At 46.2% G+C, this 16,366-nt stretch overlaps 1 long non-coding RNA gene across 1 annotated transcript in view; it reads right to left on the bottom strand.

Annotated features, from left to right (window-relative positions):
- LOC146868766 (uncharacterized) overlaps positions 1-16,366 on the bottom strand; it is a 257,644-nt gene that overhangs the window by 124,907 nt on the left and 116,371 nt on the right. The window contains exon 2 of the long non-coding RNA XR_014966417.1: positions 12,315-12,415. This is a non-coding gene — a long non-coding RNA (uncharacterized LOC146868766). The remainder of the gene's footprint in view (positions 1-12,314; positions 12,416-16,366) is intronic.

Here is a 16,366-nt window from a genome sequence, read left to right as displayed (position 1 = left end):
ACAGTTGTATATCTGAGAAATCATCAAATTTCTAAGGAACTACTGAATGGATTTCCACCATTTAATAAGAAGAGTGCTAACTGGACCAAGAGCTACCTTTTTGCCAAATTTTGTGTAATTCCGTTCAGCAGTTCGGGCTGTAGCTGTGTCTAAAGTTTCCAATAGAAATTAACATGGAAAAAAGCGTTTTGGGAACCTCCCCTTTTTCTCAAATCACCCTGAAATTTTCAAGACAGCAGCTGACATGACTGACCCATTAGATTGCTGAGAGCGAAATTACATAGTTCACCACTGATGCGACCATGGTTCTAGTGGGGCCCTCCTCTGAGGTTGATCAGGCCTGAGTCTCTCCCAGGGAGGGCTTCTGACTCCTCAGGGGCTCCCGATCCCATGAGACCCGCAAAGGCTGCCTGGCCCTTGCATTACTGCAGCAGACAGGGAGTGGAGCTCCAACCGAGACTGCTGAGTAAGGCCGAAGCCAGCTAAAGTGGGAAAGAGATGCTCTCATCTGTTTACGGCGCCTCCCCAGAGATGAACAGCAATGAGGCTGATCACATAGTCTGTGCCGCATTTCGCAAGAGATGTTAAAGTCCCTCTCCTCCTCTCCTTTCAGTTTCAGTCATAGGAGCACACACCGTTACAGTGAGAAAAGCACGATGCACTGCTGCCCTAAAACTACAGGAACTGCCAGTGGAGCCAAAGAAGGACTCTTACCGATCTGTTACTGTTGCCCTACCCCTACCCCCTTTTCCTTTTCCTTTTCCATTTCTCATCTGTCCTGTACCAAAATGGCTGAACTCTGAGCTAGCCCTCAGGCACTCTCAAGGAAAAGAGGACCAACATGGAAAGGAAAAGAGGACTTCCAGTCTAGGTTGGAAAGGAAAAGAGGACTGCCAGTCTGGGGTGGTTGCTGCGTACAAAGAGGTGGTCATATTGAAACGACTTCCAGTACAGTGACCAGAATATAACAAACATCTACTGTCTTAACCTTACCAATTTTTACAAATCATTTTCATTTCTTGTACCTTTTGCATTTAGACTAACCCTGGGCGTAGTTCGCGAAGTAGCACTTCGCGAAGCTACGCAAAGTGCAGTTCGCACTACGCGAGCTACGCGAGCTACGCGTAGCACTTCGGGAACTGCGTAGTACCTTGTTCGCACTGTGCCAGATGTCGTTTTCAATCATTGCACAGTGCGGACAAGCAACCGGCACTGTGCAATCATTGAAAATGGCATCTTGCACAGTGCGAGCTGTAGTTTTCTGCTGCTCGAGTAGATTTTTACTCGAGCGGCAGCTTTCTCAACGCGAACTGGTAGTTTCTCATCGCGAGCGGTCGCGAGCATACGCGACCAATCGCAATGAGAAACCTGACCTCCTCGCGTTGGAAATCTCGCCGGGAGGTTTATTTTCCATGCTCGCGATCGCCAACTTGATGTTGCTGATCGCGAACAAGGAAAAAGTCTCGCCGGGATGTCATTTTGCTTGCTCGCGGTCGCCAAATTGACGTTGAGGACCGCGAGCAAGCAAAAAATGACCGCAGCACTACGCAACACTACGCTACGTGTGTTCGCACTGTGCTACGTGCAATTTGCGTAGTGCAAAGTAGCGCGAACTTCGCAAACTACGCGAGCGTAGCGTAGTGCTTTGCCCAGGCTTAATTTAGACCACTTTTTTTGGAGACAACCGGGAATTCACAGATTGGAAAGGGAAGTGGAAAGAAAATTATATAAAATCTGTGAAAGCGCTTTTCCTAATATGGTTGGATCATGTTTGAAAACAGCAGGCAGAAACTCCTACACTAAAACTTCTAACTTCTCCAGGACTGCAACTAAAACCTTTAAAAACAATCTTTTGGAAAGTACTCAGAGACACTGATTTCTGACCCGTCGTTTACCATAAAAAAGGCATCATTGTAAATGACCTAATACCCTTCACTAGAAAAATAGAAATATGGCGCGCATCCATAACAAAATGATTTAACACACAAGAAACAAGAAACATTCTGTATGGCACTAAGTTACGTATCACTCCCTCACAAGGTCTAAGAGCAGCTCTAAATTGAACAATCTATAAAAATGGCATTACACTAATTCAAGCGGCTAACAAGGATCTTATTCAATGACTACTTTACCACCCTGAAAGAGAAGGTACTTACCAATACTCCAACAAGATTTACTCAGCTCCATTGCGCTCGCAGGCGTGGTGGGGTGCCGCTCGCAGGCGTGGACTCTGGACTTTGCTCTTCAGTGGTTTTTATATCTTGGAGGAATTGCTGGAGCATTTTATATAGCGCTACCTACCCTTCAAGGCTGCCATCGTCGCCGGGACTGCGAGGCCCAGGGTGCCCTGCAACGTTCTCGGACATCGCACCTGGTGCCTCTTCCCGGCCCCTCCTCCCATTAACTCTCCTTTCATAACGCCTCGCGGCCCCCGCTTCGCGGGAGCCGCTCGCAGGCGTGGATTCTGGACTTTGCTCTTCAGTGGTTTTTAAATCTTGGAGGAATTGCTGGAGCATTTTATATAGCGCTACCTACCCTTCAAGGCTGCCATTGTCGCCGGGACTGCGAGGCCCAGGGTGCCCTGCAACGTTCTCGGACATCGCACCTGATGCCTCTTCCCGGCCCCTCCTCCTCCCGTTATTAAAGTCACGCCCATTTTCGCGCGAGCGGGATGCGAGCAGGGCGCAGACAGGGGCGAAGACCGGGCAAAGAGCGGGCCGTTTGAGGCCGTTCGAGTACGGGAGAGGCAGGGGCAGGGCCAAACTTCTTTGTACGACAGTAATCGCAAGGCTCTGGACTGAGGAGTACAGCACGGAACATGTCTGCCAGAGAAACCCGGAGTAAAACTGCGCAGGTCGCGTCAAAGCCCACAGGTACTTTGGACATGTACTTTGCTACGGCTGGTTCTTTGCTGATCGATGAAATAACAACCCTAGAGAGGCGTATCTCTCAGGAAATTGACTGGGTCCGAAGATCGTCTTTGGGCCCTCTCATACATGCTACTTCCCCTGTACAACTGCCAGAAATTGTTACTTCTGTTGTAGGGGGGGAACCTGGCACCTTTGCGCCATTGGAGTCAAACCGCCCGACCTTACCTATTGTAGACTGCGACATTCCTGCCCCTGCTGACCTCAGCATATTACCCCCTTCACCACCCAGGTTTCCCCCTGCCCAAACTACCTGCAAAACAGGCACTGCCATTGCGGTCCTCTCCACTGATAGTACCAACTCAACTACACAGTTAACGCAGGGGGATCGGGAGGGAGCAATTCCTAAAAGAAAAAGAAGGGCTCAAAATGTAGTGGGGCATAGGTCTAAAATACCAAAGCACAACCCGAGGGGAGAAGCCAACCAACAGGGTGCGGCTTGTATGGGGCCAAATATACCTCTAACCCAGGGCCACAGACCACTTAGCTCCAACGCTGCACCACGTGTGGATGGTCTCACTCTCTTAGACATAAAATCTCTAATGAATGAAATGCTTACTCCCCTAATAGAGCGCCTTGCAAACTTGGAATCATGCATAACTAATTTCCAAAAGGGAATCGATCATCTAGTGGATGTTTCCAAAATAGCTAGTACAAACCTGAACCCCAAGGAAGTACCCTTAGCTGGGGACGGCTGTTGTCCACAAAAGCCTGCACATTCACATCTTCCCAGATTATCCATTCCTCAAACATCTAGGCCTTCGATTCCACCCTGCACACCTACTCTTAGCCCCCATGATATATCCACACTACCTGCAGTACGGATGCAGGGCCAAGGTAGCAGACACAGGACAGTTAATCTACCGCCAGAGGCAGCTCCATACACAGTTATTTTAGCGGGAATTCCCGAACTGAAACCACCTAATAGAGAACCAGTTGAGGCTTTGAAAAACAAGGTCATCCACTGGCTCTCTAATAATAGGCCACTCCCCTTGGGTGTTAATAGCGAGGTCCTCATGGTGAGGAGACTTCCGTGGCTCGGAAACACAAAAAAAAACATCCAGGGCGACTGTGTATTGATCAACTTCAGGGACCCCCGCACAGTTTCACATATATGTAGCTGGCCGCACATTACACCGGGATCTTTCATCCAAACCCTCCCCTTATCATTCTTCTATCCTCCCACAATTATTGAACAGGATGATGAAGGGTGGGATTTAGTAGATAGGAGAGGCGGTAGAAGGGGTCAAGGGGCTGGCAGGGAGTACCCGACTGTAGGCTTTCCCCGATCAGACTATCTCCCAACTCACAACAGATTCAGTACCTTAGACATGGTAGATTGACCGTCTGCGCCGGAGGGTGGTGGTCCAACGACCAAAAATAAGAACAAAGCAGTCAATAGCCAACTAGTACTTCTCAAGGAGAAGGAGCACTCTGTGTACACCCAAGCTAACGACGAGGGTGGCCCAGGGATTATTTACTCTTCACCCATCTTACCATCCGAGTGGATCACTCACGGAAACAACTATGCCCTAGCCATCCTCGAAGGACGGACTCGGGAGAGATTGTACACCCGAGCGCGTCCCCCGCGCCAAATAATTTTCCTCCCCTTAGGATTTTATCCTGGAATGTTGCGGGCTTAGCCAACAAATTGAATAACCCATCCTGGAGCACATTTATTGAACATAAAGACATTTGCCTGCTCCAAGAGACATGGGCAAGAGAAGACATTACCCACACGGGTTTCGCAACATTCTCTACACATGCAACTTGGGGGGTAGAGGGCGCCCTTCGGGCGGCCTTGCAACATGGGTGGCCACTGACCTGGGGTGCAGGGCTGCCGTCCTTCCAACGAATACGGCTGATATTCTTGCTGTACTGCTGGAATGGCCAGATGCCCAAAGCCTCCTGCTGATTAATATCTATTCCAGGCCAACCAACATTATGCAGGAGTCGCCTACCATTGAGGAGCTCGCCCTTGTCTTGAATGACATCACGGAGGGCACACCCTATCTTATAGGAGGAGATTTTAATTGCCACTACGAGCCCCTTTTGGGCATTATGGAAGGTTTGGCTTTGGAGGAGGATCTTCTGTGGCATATACCGCCTCCACAGGCTCCGGCCCCAAAAACATGGTCCCCCTTGGCCCTACAAATTACCTTTTTAACCTTGAAACATGGCCTCCGGGCCTGTAACGGAAGGTTTAATTCCGACATCCCGGCAAGATGCACTTTCAACAGAGTGGGCAGTGAGTCACGGTTGGATTACGTCTTGGTCCCCCTGACCTCCTGGTCGCATATTAGAGATTTTTGGGTCACCACCAGGGATGACAGTGACCATAATGCCCTAGAATTAATTTATAACCATCCTGGGATCACGGCCAGGGGGAAAACATGGGAGGCAACTGAGGAGAGCCTGGTCCTTGAGAACAATAGGCGCAGAGTGAAATGGGAGTTAATAGCTTCCCACCCGGCTAAGATACCCAAGCTTTATGCACAGGTAGTGCCCTTATTTGAAAAGGTTGAGGCGCTTATGATGAAAGACTCCGCCATGGACACACACCTGCAATTGGGTCAGTTACATGCTGCCCTCACTAAAATCCTCTCTGTATACCTAACCAAAAAACCAACTAAGTTCAAGGGAAAAACATCCGGCCCCCTCTGGTACAATGGTGCTTGCCGCAAGGCAAAAACCGATCTCCTCACCTCAATCAGAGAAAGTAAGGGTAGTCTGGAAATCAGGGCAAGGCGATTAGCCTATAAGCTCCTGATCTCTAATGCTAAAAGTGAGTGGGAATATGATAAATGGATCAAACTTACCAACTCCTTGGCCTGCGCGGACTCGCGCAAATTTTGGCGCTGTGTCAATACAGGCTCGGAGGAATTGATATCCGCCATAGAACCTAATATTTCACCTAAGGCATGGCAGGACCATTTTCAATCACTCTATAAACTACCTGAAGTTGTTAGGGCAAATACTAGCCAACTTCATTGCCCCGTCGAGACTGGTGAGCCGTTTACAATCAAGGAGGTACGTGCATCTGTGCTCGGTTTGGCATCAGGAAAGGCACCAGGGTTAGATGGGCTGCCAGGTGACCTGTTTAAGCAGGAACCGGATGTCTGGTCGCCATATTTTACGATCTTCTTTAATGCCATCCTGGGAGGCATGCCCTTGCCAGGTACTTGGCTGGGTGCAGATATCGTCCCAATTTTTAAAAAAGGTTTGCCTCTGCTCCCTGCCAACTACAGACCTATTAGTCTCATAGATATACCACAGAAGATCTTTGGCAGACTTATTCTAAACCGCCTCCAGGAATGGATTGAAGACACTGCGATCATGAGCCCTTACCAAGCGGGGTTTCAAAGAGGTATTTCTACCACTGATCAAATCTTCCGCCTGAATCTTCTATATTGGAAGACGGTGCGGATCGAGGGCGGCAGCCTTTATACGGTTTTTGTGGACCTCCGTGCCGCCTTCGATTTGGTGCCTAGGGATAAATTATGGGTAGTGTTAATGGAGCTGGGGGTCCCTGTTGACATTCTCTCAATTTTGAGAAGATTGCACCAGGGAAATTTCGCCAAGGTAAGATGCGGAAGAGGAGGCACTCTCTCGGACGCTTTCCCCGTTGACAGGGGGGTTAGACAAGGCTGTGTCCTTGCTCCGACCCTCTTTTGCCTTTTTGTCAACGGGGTCATAAACCATCTTAGCGCTTTGAGTAACATCGATGCCCCCAAGCTGGATGTCAGCAGGGTCCCTGCAATCATGTTTGCAGATGACACCCTGCTGCTTTCCAAATCCCCAATGGGTCTACAACGGGTCCTGGATGGGTTCGCGAGATTTTGTGTGGATCGCGGTTTGGAGATCAATGCTGCAAAAACTAAATACATGATCTTCAATCCGCCTCCCGCAACGCGCGCGAGCCCCACCATAGGGTCCTCCAGACTAGAGAGGGTCTATACCTTTGAATACCTGGGGATAGTTATAAATCAGTCTATGACCTGGGATTCCCACAAAACAAAGGCAAATATGAAACTGACCCAGCTGGTGGGCGGAATTGCCAGGATGACTAAAGGATTGTCAGGCCTTTTGGCCCACGTATACAAATTTACAAAGTTCAGGCTAGAGGGGCTGTCACTTATGGAGCCGAAATTTGGGGGCACACGTCAACGCAGAAGCTCCAGGTAACAGAGAATACCTTCCTCAGGCAGTTGGCAGCTCTACCTGTAAACACACCCCTTTTGCCACTTAGATTAGATCTGGGTCTAAGACCGATCTCAGAGGAGCTGGGCCTTAAACCCCTAACTTTCTGGTGCAAAATCTGGTCTTCACCGGAACTCTCTGATTACAGAGCGGAATTGTCAGAGATCTTGCGACTCTATAAAAACAGGCACATACCATGGTTAACCTATATAAAGCACATGTGCGAGTTACTTGGCAGACCAGATTTGTGGCATGACCCTGAGACCGCATGCCCCAGGGTCTCACGTAAATTTATTTCGAAGGCATACTATGAGCACTACTTACGTGATGCCATCATGAGTGCGCGGGAGGGATCCCATACTGCCAACTTCTTGGCCTTTAAAGACTCATACCACCTAGAGCTGACTTTTAATGATATGGGCCCGCCACTCACAAGGAAGCTCTATATGCAATGGCGCTACAGTACCCTCCCTCTCAGGGCATATACGGCTCTTTGGGCACACTCAGACCACACAGCTTTATGCCCCCTTTGCAAGCATACATCTGAGACAGATTTGCATGTCATATTTTTTTGTCCAGTGTATCGGAAAGCAAGGATGTACTGGCTCCGCCCTCTTCTTAGAAATCTGGGTTTTAGGCAGTATTCCCAAGCTTTTAGAATACTGAAAACAGATCTTTCGCCTCCAATCGCTTTTGCCAAATTCTTAACATCGATGTCGTTTACTCGTACGCATCGTCTCAAACTACTCCAGTCGATGAATTAACGTGATGTTTTTATTTTCAACTGTGTACTGTTTAAAAATTCCAATTGAAATATGATTCTATTTTATACTCTCATGATTTTATTGTATTTTTCTTGTACTCTTTTATGGTCCGAGTGACCGAAATAAAGACAAATGAATGAATGAATACACCTCTAAGCAGTCTTCCCTCTGGAACAGACCCTAAGACAACACAAGAACCCCAGCAAACTAAGTTCACATCAACGAGGTTAGAGTCACAGGATAGCGACCACCCGCACTCAGAGGACAATCCGACACATTTTACCAAAAGCCGCTTAACACCAATGCTCAAAGATAGGTCTGTCCCTATACCCCCAATCGTGATGCCCATTCAACACGTGACACAGAATACCAACCACCAAAAAGCTGATAGGTTAATGGTCAGCCCATCTTCTAATCATCACAGCAAACCAGCACCGCTAACCTCATCAACCATATAATTTCCGCATACCACCTCCTCAGCATCAGGTACCCTGCCGTGCTTGGATCTATTAGTTTCCCAAATTACAGCATCGTGAGACTAGACAGACATATAAAAAAGGGGGAGGTGTCGCTTGCATTCACCGCTCTGATCTCTCTGCTACGCAACTGGACTCCGATCCACTCAACTCCTGCAAATATCTTGCACTTTCCATAAGAAACAAAGTGAATCATCTATGCATTTTACACATATTTTACCATCCCCCAGGTAAGAAGGACCCTTTAATAGACCACCTAATGGAAATCCTCACTGAAAACTCTTCCTCCCACTCCAATGATATATTCCTGGGGGACTTCAATCTTCACTGGGATGATCTGAACAATAATCAGGTTAATGTCTTTAAAGAATTCCTAACTGACCAAACACTCACTCAAGCCTGCACTCTGCTAACTCACATTAAAGGATCTACACTAAACTGGATCACCTCAAAGGAAAAGGCAGTCAATTTAATGTCGATTTCTCCATGCAATTGGCCAGACCACCATATTATTACCTTCCAAATTCCAGGCGTAATAAAGAAAAGAGCTACACAGTCTGTCAAAACAAAGTGATGGATGCAGGATACAAAAGATTTGGACTATGAGAAACTGGCAGCATGTTGCGAGAAGGATCTTCCCCCGCCCTCTAATTTAACAAACGTCAGGGAACTTACAGACCACCACAATGCAACAATGTAAGATATAATCGATTCATTTTCTCCCTTTGAAACTGAGAAGAATCACGGTTAGAGACAAACATCCTTGTTTTAGCGGATCCCTAAACAAGGAATGGAGAAATCTGAGACTAACTGAATGGAAATGGAGACAACATCCATCACCCCCCCCCCAACTAAGACTGCTAAGAAAGACCAGAAACGCATACAACAAAAGCATTCTCAAATCACAAAATTAATTATTTAGAATGTAACTGGCGAACACTCAAAATAGACCACGTAAACTCTTCAAAATGGTAAAACTACAGTCAAATAAATTGACCTAATCCTCTAAAGAATTCTCAAATCAAAAAATGAATTCTTTAGAATGTAACAGGTGAACCCTCAAAATAGACCACGTAAACGCTTCAAAATGGTAAAACTACAGTGAGGAATTCTCGTCTTTCTTCACAGACAAAGTCAATTCATTGGAAAATGAGCTTAGAACAGCTGCTGTCAACCTACCTCCCCTGATGGACTCACAAATCGACAAATCAACACACTCCTATCAAGCAGTGTCCAAAAATGAAGCTCAAACTTTTACCTTCAATTTATATGAAGACAGCAACATCTCCAAAATACTTTGGTCCACAAAACCAAATAACCACTTCAAAGATCCTCTCCCTTCTAAATGCTCGATGACAGCCAACCAAATAGTCATCCCCATCTGGACAGCGATAATCAATGCCTCTTTGTCTCAAGATTCTATACCAGAAAAAGAGGGCAAGTCATCCCCATCATAAAAAAAACAACAATGAACTCTGCTGACCCAAATAATTTCAGGCCTGTATCCAATATTCCCTTTTAAGGGAAAGTGCAAGAAAAATGTGTGCAACAACAACTGAGCCAACACCTCTCAAAATGTAATCTGCTAGACGGCTGCCAATTGGGTTTCAGACCAGGCCATAGTACGGAAACTACAAAACTTCATATAGTTGAAGACGCCTTGGAAGCACTAGACCATGACAAAATATGTCTCTTATTTCTTCTGAAGCTTTAATCTGCATTCAGCACTGTAAACCATAATAAACTGCTGGATCGAGACAGAAACAGGATGGGATTGTCGGGAACTGTTCTCGAATAGTTTAAATCTTTCTTGGAGAGCAGAATGCAAAGATGTTTAGTAAATAAAAATCTATCATCGCCGTCCCCTATTACAATTGGACGACCACAAGTCTCAACTCTTTTCCCAACTCTATTTAACCTCTACATGGAATCACTGGCTGAAAGACTTCGTCACACCAACATCTCTATCCAAATGTATGCAGATGGCACACAGATTTAAGGAATGGACCAAATTGATCACCGCGCTTAACTGCAACCAAATCACTAGGAATCACGTTGGACAAGAACCCGAACATGCAAACCCGCGACAACTCGTAGGCTAAAACTTCCTGGTTTCACCTGAGCTGTCTTAGAAAAAAACGGAAACCATTCTTAGAAACATAAGACCTCAAAATGGCAGTTCAGGCTTTAGTCATCTCGAGGATCGCATACGGATGTACAACTGTATCTGGTCTGCCCAAGATATCAACAGCTCCGCTAATAGCCTGTCTCAATGCAGTCGCAAGACTCATAACAGGTTCTATAATACAACTCAAACTGGCTTGTATCACACACTAGGTACTACACTCAAAAACACCTTTGCATCTAGCTGAGAAAATGGTGATATTCGGAGGAGGCAGGTACTCCCGGAGCACCAAGGATCTTGTCCTGAAACCACCATTCTTCCAGAAGAAGAAAACATAAAACAAAGCTTTCTCAGTTGCCACACCTATAATCTGGAATTCGCTACCGCCGAACATTGTAAGAATACTGTCCTCGTCAAGATTCATGAAGACAGCTAAGATCTTCCTAATGGGTATATTCCTTCCATAACTCCCTACAGGTAAATTCCCTTCATAACTCCCTACAGAGTAATCACCTAATCTTTTGATTATTGATCATCAACCCTTCCCTACTGTTATATAATTGGCTGGCCCCTCAAGACTTCCAAAATGAAGCTCATTGGGATCTACACAACCTCTTTGAGAGACCCCTATTACGTAACATACAAGGCGGATGCTCAGCTAAACTGTAAATTTTAGCACTTTGTTTTTCGTGTTCAGTCGCTTGTAAAAAAAAATTGTAATATGATGTATTCTTTCAGGTTCAGATATTATTGCAAGCGCAATATCTTTTCCTGACCACTGATTGTAATGTTTACACTCATGAGTTTGTTATGATGCTTGATAATGTCACAATTGGGACCACTTTATCACTGTTAAGCGCTCTGACACCCTAACAGGTCACGTTCGTGCTATATAAAACACTAAATAAATAAACATGGTCTGAGAATAAATTTCTTTTTACAATAGTTAGTTCGACATGCTTCTGTATTCTTCAAAGTGTAATATCACAGCCAAAAAGCCAATACGTGTTTCGCGACTGTGTTTCTTATATAGGCCTTTTTAAACAAACAATAATATGTACAAAGCTGATGAGGGAAATATATCTTACCATAAGATATATTTACAACGACATAACCCAAAACATATATTATTCCTTATCAAAGGTGCAAAAAGTGATAGAACATATGAAAAATTACATTTTACGAGCTCCCACTTCTTGATCTCATCATAATTACATATACAATTATAAAGTATAACAATAAATACAGCAATACATTAGCCTCCTTATACCAAGGGATAGCATAAGCTTATAAAGGCATCTCAATAGGTTGTAAAATCTAAAATCCAAAGAACAAGCTTAACACTTGTAAGGGTCAGGATAGCAGTAACCCGTGGAGGGCCACATCTCAGGCATCCCACATCACATACTTGAATTTCTATATATTGATTGTGTCGAGTATCAACATTATGAATGTCAGAACCAACTATCTTGCAAAGACCAATGACGATCACCAAGTACAGCATAATAATCTCATATACATGTTTGCACTGTTCTCAATGTATTCCGAGTTTGCATTGTGTTATTTCACTTATTTGAAAGCCAACCAATCACGTGGAACCCCAAGAAAAAGACATTTTAAATCACTGCAGATTATATTTAGTTACACCCCACGAGGGTTTCAAAAATTACCAAAAGACAAATGTAACATATTTTGAGTCCTAGGCCACGATTGAACTCATGTCTAGGAAGTCATAAGACCCTTGAAGCCATTGCATGCCACCCGAAGCGTTGTTGAATTCGGGAAGACAAAACGAATGTTGAATTTTGGATTCTTTTCTTACCTGCGCTCTTGAGATCAGTCGTTCAAAGCCGCTGGTAGTAGAAGTTTCAATTAAGGTGACTCTATCTCGATACAAAATGTTGTCCATGTGCAACAATGAAACTATAAAGGCAATAATAATAAAGTGAAAATCCGTTCACTCAGTTGCATACTTTCCAATGTGACTGAACGTCTTCCTTGTTTCTCTTACAGGAGCAGATTTACATGCTCCATGCGATACTTTGGCGTCACTTTTCCCATGTTAAAAGTGACGCAAAAGTGCGCAAGGGGCTTGTAAATCTGCCCCACAGTGTTTAAGCACATTCAAATTACAGCGTGGAAATGGAATAACAGCTCCTTCCCGATCATGATAAGAATAATTCTTGAGCTCCAATGTAGTTGATGTGGTAACTCATGTAACACTACAGCCTTGTTGATTAAAACAATAAAAACATAGGAACCTTTTTTAATCCAAGTTAAAGACCAAATAAAGTGTTACATTTACATAGAATACATTTTCTCACACGCGTTAAACTATCTCACCTGAGTTGCAGATGCTGTTCAAACATGGCACTGCAAGTACCAAAATGGTTAAATCAGTGTCTCATATGATAAGATAATCTTTGTGACTGAAAATATGTATTTGTAAACACATTCTTAGGTTCCATGCTGAAGAACAGAAAGGTTTAAAGGCGTATGTTCCCATAATCAATAACGAGTTCCCTCCTCAGTGTTACTAAAGTACTATTTAATCGCGGGATGATAAAAAAAGAAGGAAGAAAGATCGAATTCGCCACTGCTATGCAACATAAGTATAGCGAATATCATTTCCATTTTCAATCTCTAAGTAGTTCAAAAGAATGCAAGCAGGCAAAGACAGACAAAAGAGAAAGGCAGCACTCAAATATCTACTAAAAGGTAAATCGCTCACAATATATATCTGATTTGCGATGCAAATTTATCAGGTTGTAGTTTACACAATATATTAAAGTGAGCGTGTTACACTGACATGGGAATCTAGGCACAAGAAGTAAAGCCAGTATATATTTTTTTTAGAGTGGTGATATGAAAAACTAGCTACTTTCTGAAATTGCTAACTAAAGGTTTTACATCTTTGTAGCACCGCTTGCAAAGCTTGCAAAATCTTTTGGATTTGATATACTATAATATGCTGATGTCACACAGTTTATAATGTCTTTTGATAATGATCTGACACAAGTCAAAGAGTGTTTTGCAGCAAGACTGAAAGCTTTTGCAGCATGGATGACCGAAAATTGTCTCCAGTTGTACGCAGGAGAAACAGAGATCATGTTGTTTGGGAAGGCCCAACAGATATGGGCTGCTGATTGGTGGCTCCCGAACTAGGTACTGCTCCTAGCCCTAAACCAGTTGTTAAGAATCTGGGAATTTACCTGGACCAATTCTTTACAATAAAGGAACAGGTCTGAAATACAGTAGAAATTTGTTTTCACACGATGCGGCTGTTAAGAAGAATTTGCCCGCTCCTTACACTTGCTGTCAGAAAAACTCTGGTTCAAGCCCGTTCCAGGTCTTGGCTGCAATGTGAGAGAAGGATCTTCCACCTGCTCTGGCTTTGTGGATGTGCGGGGTTTCGGCCAGTGTGAGGTAGGAAGAGCGGAGGTTTCTTTTGGGTACGTGGAAGTTGATTCTGTCGTTGAGGTTTTGGGTTTGTTGTTGTGTAGGCATTTGTAGGTGAGAATTAGGATTTTGAAAGTGACTCTTTTCTCCAGGGGGGACCAGTGGAATCTTTGTAGGTGTTGACTGATGTGTACATGTCGGGGGATACCGAGGACAAGTCTGGCAGCGGTGTTCTGTATTGTCTGGAGTTTGCGGAGTAGGGACTTGTTGATGCCGGCGTAAAGTGTGTTTCCATAGTCCAGTCTGCTGGTGATGAGTGCATGGGTGACTGTCTTCCTTGACTCAGGGGGGATCCACTTGAAGTTCTTGCAGAGGATGCGGAGGGTGTTGAAGCAGCTGGAGGTGACGGCATTGATCTGTCGGTTCATGGTGAGTGATGAGTCGAGTACGATGCTGAGGTTCTTGGCGTGGTCTGAGGGGGTAAGTAGGCTTCCAAGGGCGGTCGGCCACCAGGTGCTGTCCCATGCAGAAGGGGTGGTACTTCTGTCTTCTCGGTGTTGAGCTTCAGGCAGCTGTTGGTCATCCAGACTGCAACGTCTTTCATTCCTTTCTAGAAGTTGAGTTTGGCAGTGGTGGGGTCTTTGGTGAGGGAGAGGATGAGCTGGGTGTCATCGGCGTAAGATACGATGTTGAGGCCGTGTTGTCGGGCGATGGCTGCGAGGGGGGCCATGTAGATGTTGAAGAGGGTTGGGCTTAGGGATGAACCCTGTTGGACTCCGCAGGTGATTTTCGTGGGGTCGGAGAGAAAGGGTGGGAGTCTGATCCTTTGACTTCTTCCGGTGAGGAATGATCAGATCCAGTCCAGGGCTGTTCCTTGTATGCCTGCATCATGTAGTCTGGCGACTAATGTGCGGTGGGAGACTGTGTCGAAGGCCGCTGATAGGTCGAGTAGGATGAGGGCTTCGGCGTGGCCTTGGTCCAGGAGGGTGCGGATGTCATCTGTGGCGGCGAGTAGGGCGGTCTCTGTGCTGTGGTTGCTTAGGAATCCGGATTGGGACGGGTCGAGGACGGCATTCTCTTCAATTAATTGTGTCAGTTTCCTGTTGACTGTTTTCGCTACAACTTTGGCTGCGAAGGGGAGGTGCGAGATGGGCCGATAGGTCATGAGGTCGGTGGGGTCAGCTGTGGGCTTCTTGAGCAGAGGTCTGACTTCTGTGCACCTCCAATCGTCTGGGAAGGTGCCTGTCTTGAAGGTGGTGTTCATGGTGTGTTGTAGTTCGGGTGCGATGGCAGCAGCGGCTCTGTGGTAGATGTGAGGGGGGCGGTGGGGGGCCCGAGTGGATGCTTTTCATGGTTGAGGTGGTGTCTTCGGCTGTGATCGGTGTCCAGTTGGAGATGGTGGGCTGGCTGGTGTTTCTGAGGGGTGGGGGGCCGTCTGTGGCACCTGGTGGATGGTCGATGAAGTTGTCATAGAAGTTTTTGATCTTGAGGTGGAAATAGGTTCCAAGCTTGTTGCAGAGGTCTTACGATGGGGTGATGTCTGTGGCTTCGCTGCGTGGGTTGGTGAATTTTTGAATGACACTGAAAAGTTCCTTGGAGTTGGTGGAGTTGGTCAGGATTTTGTTGTGGATGACGTTCCTCTTGGTGGCTCTGATCTGGTTGTGGTAGTCCGTTATGGCGTCCTTGTAGGTGGTGTGGTTTTCAGTGGTCTTGGTGTTTTTCCAGTTCTTCTCCAGGTGTTTGCAGGTGCGTCTGGCTTCTTGGAGAGCAGTGGTGAACCAGGCGGCTTTCCAGGGGCGTTGTCAGTTGGGGTTGCATAGTGGGGCGAGCTCGTCTGCGCAGTCGGAGATCCAGGTGTGGAGTTCTATGGCTGAGTCATTTGCATCGGGTGCCCAGGTGTGGTTGTCTTGGGTGAGGGTGGAGTTAAGTTGCTAGTTGGTAACCTTACTCCAGTTCCTTCATGGTGGGCGTGGAGCTGGTTGGGTGCCTTGGGTTTGTTGATGGCGAAGTGTACGCAGTGGTGGTCGGTCCATGGCGGCTGCGTTCTGTGGCTGAATTGGATGCTGTTTCCTGCTGCGAACATGGGGTTGAGGGTGTGTCCTGCTCTGTGGTGAGTCGGTGTGTTGACGAGTTGTTTAAGTCCGATGCTGGCGAGGTTGTCACGAAGGATAGTGGATTTGGGGTCGCTGGGGTTGTCGAGGTGGAAGTTCAGGTCTCCAATGAGTATGTAGTTTGTTGAGGCGTTGGCGTGGGGTGCGATGAAGTCGGTGATGGCGAAGGGTGTTCGGGGGCCAGGGGGTCTGTACACGAGGGTTCCTCAGAGTGTGGCTTTAGGGGTGGTCTGGATCTGAAAGTGCAGGTGTTCGGCAGAGGGGAAAGTTTCACTGGAGGTGGTGAGGCGGAGGGTGCTCTTGTGGGTGATGGTGAGGCCCCCTCCTGGGTGGTTGGGCGGTCTTTCCTCTGGATCTTGTATAC

This window comes from Triturus cristatus, chromosome 1_2 (assembly GCF_964204655.1).
Source record: "Triturus cristatus chromosome 1_2, aTriCri1.1, whole genome shotgun sequence".
In the NCBI taxonomy this organism is placed as follows: Eukaryota; Metazoa; Chordata; class Amphibia; order Caudata; family Salamandridae; genus Triturus; species Triturus cristatus.
The sequence above is the reverse complement of the archived record's forward strand: the minus strand, read 5'-3'. Positions and strand labels throughout refer to the sequence as shown.